The sequence below is a fragment of the Corythoichthys intestinalis genome, chromosome 9 (genome assembly GCF_030265065.1).
Source record: "Corythoichthys intestinalis isolate RoL2023-P3 chromosome 9, ASM3026506v1, whole genome shotgun sequence".
Taxonomy (NCBI): Eukaryota; Metazoa; Chordata; class Actinopteri; order Syngnathiformes; family Syngnathidae; genus Corythoichthys; species Corythoichthys intestinalis.
In genome coordinates this window covers 11337550-11344973 of record NC_080403.1, presented here as the reverse complement: position 1 = coordinate 11344973, position 7424 = coordinate 11337550, and positions in this window count along the sequence as shown.

Below are 7424 nucleotides of genomic sequence, written 5' to 3'. Positions count from 1 at the left end.
AGGAAGAACATGCAAATATGTAGGCTGAAGATTCAAACCGTCAACCTCAGAACTCTAAGGTTGATATTTCACTTCAATGAATCTAGATAGAACTGATAACTCAAAATTTTTGCCATATTTTGGGTTGAAACTGCCAAAAGCACAAGTCAAATCAGTAAATCAGGGGTGTCCAAACTACGGCCGTGGGCCAACTTTGGCCCGTAGCCCAGTTTTTATCGGCCTGCAGAGAATCCTGAAACACAAGAATCCTAAATTCAGCCTGCATTCTGTTGTACTTCTCAGTTTTAACCTTAGATTAAGCTTGTCACTTAAACAGTGCCTCTCCATTATTTCCATTTATGTAGGAAAATGTCAGAGGTGGGTAGAGTAGCCAAAGAATTTACTCAAGTAAGAGTAGTGTTACTTCAAAAAAAGTCACTCAAATAAAAGTAAAAATAGTCATCCGAGAAATATACTCAATTACAAGAAAAAAAGTATTTGGTGAAAAGAATACTCGTGAGTATCATTGTGAGTAACTGCTTAGGATGTTTGATTTTTTTTTTTAAACAATGGTATTTTTTTTTCCCAGCACAAAGTTGTCAATATGAACTGTTATTATTGTACTGAACTAAAGGTGTAACGGTACATGTATTTGTATTGGACCGTTTCGGTACGTGGTGCTCGGTTCGGAATGGAGGTGTACCGAATGAGTTTCTGACGTAATGTAACCCTTACTTTTCGAGGCTGTGACTCGATCGGGTTACAGTTTCTTTGAGTAGATTATATTTACTCCGTCTTCTCTACTATAATGAGGACCAACACGGTAGGACAGTATAACCCAGAAACGTCAACGGCGCGACAACGTGGCCGCCGCGAGAATGCAGTGAAACGCGGGCGTTAAAGTCAATCAGCCAATGCACACCTGTCGCAGTGCAGCCGCGTGTTAGACGCGTCCCAGAAGCGGCTCAACACGACGCACGCGAAAAGAACGGCAGAGTTTATTATTTGGCGCAAGACGCGACCCTCCTGCGTCAATACTCCTACCGGTAGCTAGGATTGGGCAGACCCGAAGTCACTTGTGTAAAAATGCGATGGATCCGGTCGATTTTCAAACTAATATGCAATCGTAGCCCACTTTTTGAGTCCATCGGATCTCTTGAGTGGTAGATCGGGGCACAGTTGACTTGTCTTTGTTGATTTACTGCTGTCTTCTCTGCTATAATAATAACCAACACAGCCCCGTGTTCAATACAAAACCCTCCTACCACAACAAAACAGGTAGGAACTAATATTCACATAGGAACTAAAGTTATACAACATAAAATATACCGTACAAGATAAATGAATACTACATCAAATTTGTAAAATATAAACTCATAATAAAATAAATAATAGCCCATTTAAATAAAATAAATTGAAATGAGCTAAAACACCTGTATTTAAATAACCCTGAGTCTGATTGGTATAATGGGGTCATGTGATTATTATTGCGACATCTCATTGGTGAAACTGGTTGAGCCACTCTTGTTGTATCTGGCAAAAAAAAAGTAAAATCCAATATGTCGAATAAAGAGGAAAAATGTAACGACTAGTGTAGCCCAAAGTAGCAGGGTAAGAGTAGCTTTTCTTCTTCACAAATCTACTCAAGTGAAAGTAAAACGTATGACTTAGTAAAACTACCCTTACAAGTACATTTTTCTCAAAAAGTTACTCGAGTAAATGTAACGGAGTAAATGTAATTCATTACTACCCACCTCTGGAAACTAGAATTTCACTACAGTGCCACCTGTACTTATGGAATTAATTGCTTCTGGAAGTAGTTTCGTAACAAAAATTCTGCAAGTAGAGACGCGTTTTCAATGTAAATGCCCTAATCCTTTCCAAGCTCCCCAAAATTCAGACATAAATCCTTATAATGCCTAAAGGACTCAGGGCACAAGACACTAGATGCATCATCCTTCCGGGTTCGGTCCGGCTCCAGCAAAAAATAGCTCCAGAGTCAATCCATTCCCATTATTTCCTATTGTTCAACGTATACCGACCGCATCAGTGCTCCATATCGACCGCGGACCATCTCCAGCGTGCCGGAGCCCGCCGGATGGTATAGTTCATTTTCTATTTTTGCCGGAGACGCATCCGTCAAAATGGGCGGATCCAGGCCTGGAGTCAACAGCCCAGTGTCTTATTCATGGTTTAAACACCAGCCCACATTAACGAAGAACATTTAATCATGGAGGTGGAAAGTCACAAAGTGATTTCTAATGCAGCAGATCATTATTATAAGGACAGCATTAAAAAGGAAGCTGCAAGGTGTCCTATTATGTGTGTTTTTCTGGCAATGATATCAAACACACGACGTGCTGGCAACTTTGTTTTTATTAACACACGGCGCTAACAACACTTCCTCAACCTGTGGCTCTCAGCAGGCTGTGTGTCTCTCTCTCTCACTCCCGCATCACATGAGCAAAACGACATAACCGTAGCATGCACTTCGGAGTGCCTCGGAAAACATCCAATCAGAATATTACACATAGAACGCCATGGCAGAAGCTATGAGGATGGACAGGGAGTTTTTATGCAAGTCATGTAATTTAAAACTAATTAAATAGAATCGGAAATTCATGGTAAAAGCAACAAAAAAAAAAAAATCGGGGAAAAACTTCAATCAAAGTTCAATCAAATCAAGTCCACCTCTCTCTCTGCTTCTCTGATGAGTGCACACTCCATGTGTTTGTGTTTGTTTTCAATGACACATTATGACGGGACGGAGTTGGCCCCGCAGCCGTGCGCAGGCGGTATGTTTTGCCTGTTTTTTACGTACTGCGGGGCACGCAGTCAACACAGAACCGTGCCGGACCCGGAGCGAAGATGCATCTTCATGCTGACAACTTTGTTTTTTATTAACACAACACTTCCTCAACGTGTGTCTCTCTCTCACTGCCGCATCACATGAAAAAAAAACAACATCACCGTTGCGTGCGCTTCAGGGTGCCTCGGAAAACATCCAATCAGAATATTACACATGGAACGCCATAGCAGAAGCTATGAGGGGGAAAGTTTTCATTTGCCTAAATGCTTAAGTTACTATGTGCAATTTTAATTTTTTTCTTGAAAAAGACATTTTATTTATTCTGTGTTTCTGTGCGTTACTAATATTGTTGTCTTTTATTTAAAAGAGGGATACTCTATTGTTTTTAGTTATGATTTCTTTAAAAGTATTTTTGAATTTAGGAGTAAATATTTTTTGTGTTTAAATGGATGTGCTTGATCTAGTAATATATACTGTATTCTCTGTATTCTTGCTGTGTTATTGTAAACTTGTTTCTTTTTTTGGGGGGGGGGGCGCAATAATATCGCATATCACAATAATTCATGAGATCAATCATCGCCCACTAAAATTTGTTATCGCGACAGGCCTAATATCAAATACATGTTACAATTAGACATGAGGAGCGACTGAAGAGGACGCTGGGATACACACACATATAGTAGAGGTCCCTCTTAGCCAACTAGAATGCCAGGCAATAGCCAATGGCAGAGCAGCTATAAGTATGTTATGTTCAATAAACTTCGGGAGCTGTGGATACCAGCCATACTGTATCATTGTCTTTCGTATCCTGAAATTTCTTTCCTAACAAGAGGCAACATTCTCCCGTTGAGGTGCGTCTTAACCTGAAATTCTGTATGTAGAGATATTCGTAAGTCGAGGTACCACTATATCTTGTTTTACATAAATAAATTTATATTTAAAAAATAATCCGATATGATGAAATGAGCTTTCTTTTGGCTGTTATTTCCTTGACTTTTCTGCATTTTGCTGGGCATTTTGTATTTCTTCTGCAGTTTGTTTCAGTATTGTAAAAATCCATAAACATCTGAATTATTTTGTTGTTTATAGCCCTCAATCATTCACATTTACAGTTAAAGATCAGATTGCAACTAAGAAGGCTGGCATTGATTTATCATCCAATTTGACTGGGGAGCTGGCAGCTATTGCTGCTACCCTTCCAAGCAAAACAAATAGGACATCTATCGTCTTCAATGGCAGCCAATGAGTTTAAATTTAAAAAAGGAAAACATTACAAACCTGATCATTTTTATCCGATTCCAGCCGATTTGTTTATCAAGCGATGGATTTAAAAACCTTTCCGAAAGTTGCTGTATGAGAAAAAAATTGGACACCCCAGCTATCAATGAATAATAATTAAAACCAATGAATACAACAAAATATACAAAAACACTGTCATGCACTTTAAACGATTCCGTTTTAGTGTTTTTGCATGACTCTTTACATAAAGTAAATGAAAGCATTTTTTTTCAAGTGCTTTAATGGGCTGCACTCAGACAGCATCTTTCTGAGTAAACATTAAAACAACAAGTGCTTTATTTACATTGTTGCCTCCATTAGCCACTCTCTGCGTAAATCACAGGTAATGTATGATAAAAAAAAAAAAAAAAAGCTCATCTATTAGACTGAACATTTATTAGGCAAGAACAAATGTGTTTTGTTTTTAATTCGTGCTTATTTATGGTTGTGTTCTCATTGTAGGTTTTTTATTGGGTTAAATCAAAATGACAGAGAAAAATATCGTCTTTGCATATACTTTGTCGTGAACTTTCTACCAGGTCACAATTCCATGCCATGATCCATGTTCTTTGTTGTTCTGGTGTTTGGTTGGTTATAGGGCCATCTAACGGTTTTTATTTAAATTACAATAAAATGCCCCATTCGATGTGTGACAGGATGTGTTCTCAACAATATTCCAGTTTTCCACTTAAATAACTACAAATGTTTCCTATTATATATTCCTAAATATTTCACGATCCTCTCCCTTTCTAGAGTACTCTAGCTTTTCATAAGGTTCACTGATGTTCACTTTGCAACCCACAGAAGATGCTTCTCCATACATACAAATCCAAGTTTAACACGGTCACACAGTTTGCATCATTCTAACACTGTTGAAAGAATGGAAGATATACCGAGATAACTTTTACAAACTTGACTGATAAATGAGTCGCTCACACAGACTATGGAAACACTCCCTTATTACTTACATTTTTTTCCCTGAAATACATCCCGTATGTTTGCTCCAGTCTCATGATACATATTGATTACACTGTAAATAAGAGAACTCACCACACTTAAAAAAAAAAAAAAAAAAAAAGCTCCACATAACGTCATTTTCCGACTATAAACCGCTACTTTTTTCACTCATTTTTAATCCTGCGGTTTATAGTCCATTGCGGCTTATTTGTTGATTTATTTGGGTTAATAGGAAACGCTTTATTTGACAGTGGTGTCGTAAGACTGCCATAAGACTGTCATAATTATGACATAATGCTATCATGGTCATTAATGAATGCTAATGATAAGACTCATCCAGCAAATGATGTCACTAACTCCATCAATGTCCAGCTCGGATCTTTTACATCCATTCAAAAGTGAGATAATTTGCTGGATGACACAAAATGACATCTTGTCATAAGTATTCATTAATACTCATGGTAGTGTCATGTCATAATTATGAAGGTCTTATGACTAGGGATGGGAATTGATAAGATTTTTACAATTCCGATTTCATTATCGATATTGCTTAACGATTAAATTTTTTATCGATTCTCATATCGATTCTAATTTGAATTAATGGACTGTATGAGGTTCTGGATTCAATATATTTTATGGTTCATTCGCTTAGGGGTGTCGGTTAAAACACAAGGAGCAGAGAGTGGAGTTGGTCTTTGGCACTTTTATTCCAACTTGGCAACAGGCACAACTATATACAGGCAATGGCACTTGATATGAGAATCACTCGATGAGCAGATGAGAGCATGCGTTGAAAGATGTTGATGTATTGTATGTGATATGTGTGGTTCTGAAAGGAAAGAAAATTACATCATATTAGTGCTGATGCAATAAACAATGCAAATTGACTGTCAGTCAGTAACACACATACATGACTCGCACAGTATAATGAACACAAAGGTAGGGGGGGGCACGAGTGCGCACGTGAACGTGCCGTCATCTTGGCCATAAAAGTGGCGAAAACTGAGCACTTTACACTCATATTGATGTACAACATCATCTTAAGATGCTAAACTAACACATTCCTTCTTAACACAAATGTGCAACACGAATATAGCGTAAACAACGCTCTCCTCGACGCAGCGAGGACGAGCGGGAGACGCAGCGAGGACGAGCGGGAGCAACCAGCCAACGTAACAGTAAAAACAAGAAACGGTCGGGCTGATAACGGCTCCAACTTACCATAAGAACTTTATGACATGAAGAGGAAATACTTACATTCAATCATGAATGCACACAGCTTATCACTTCGTCGCACACGTTGAAGGTGGCCGCACTCTGCTAGAAATGCGCACCTTATGCCTATTCTCAGTCCCAGAATACGCAGCGCGTGTGACGTAGGACAATAACAAGCAGTAACTGACCGGTTGCCAGGGGAACGAACATATACCCATGGAACCTTTCTAACAGGAGTATTAAAATTGCTAATAAAATCGTTTAGGATTATTTTAGATGCATATATGTTATATTTTTCTTATAGAGTATTCGACGAGGAATACGATAAACCCATTAATAAACTTTTTTGGGAAAAATCACCGTTTATTTAAGTAGTCTAATTAAATATTGACGTGGCCTGTGAAAATCAATGCTAAATTACTCGGCGACGATTCTTCAAATTATACTAGGTGAGTGGTCCCTCTTTGAGTAATCATGTAGTCGTACCTGCTGCATCAACTGTGCGTAACATGGGTAAGTTAAGTGACGTAAAACGTGCTGGTTGGAATCTAAGAGATATAAGGGAACCCCAAACGATTCCATGGAACTGAAACACGCGGAACCGGTTCTCAATTACTATCCCTACTTATGACAGTTTCATGGCGCCACTATCGAATAAAGCGTTACCAAACACCATAACTAGCAGTTAATGAAACAACTAGGACAGTAACTGAAGAAATAATCAGCACAGAACATGAATTATGATTGTTATTTTCATCTGTAGCGCTGCACTGCATGCTTGGAAGCATGTTGGATGACAACAGTGTTGACAGCAGGTGGTAGCAGAGATTGATTGTCACCCCCAAGGAAGCAGTGATGGCCAAATGAAGCTTCTTGAACCAATAAGATTTGCAGCCAATTGGTTCAAAGCTTCATGGTGGTTCATTTGTTCTTAGACAGTCTTGTGATGCCACTGTCAAATAAATAAAGTTTTATCGGTAATATCTTTTGGTGTAAATATCCCGTAATACAGTCAGGACAGCTGCGGCCTATAGTCCAGTGCTAGCCTGGAACTCCAGACTCACCGCTGTTCCAGCGATTGAGTCTGGCGACCGTCTCGCGGATCGAATTCCCAGGGCGGAGCAAGCCACAGCAAACAGACAGCAGAGTGGACCAATCAGCGACGGCGAACGTGACGTTGATAAAG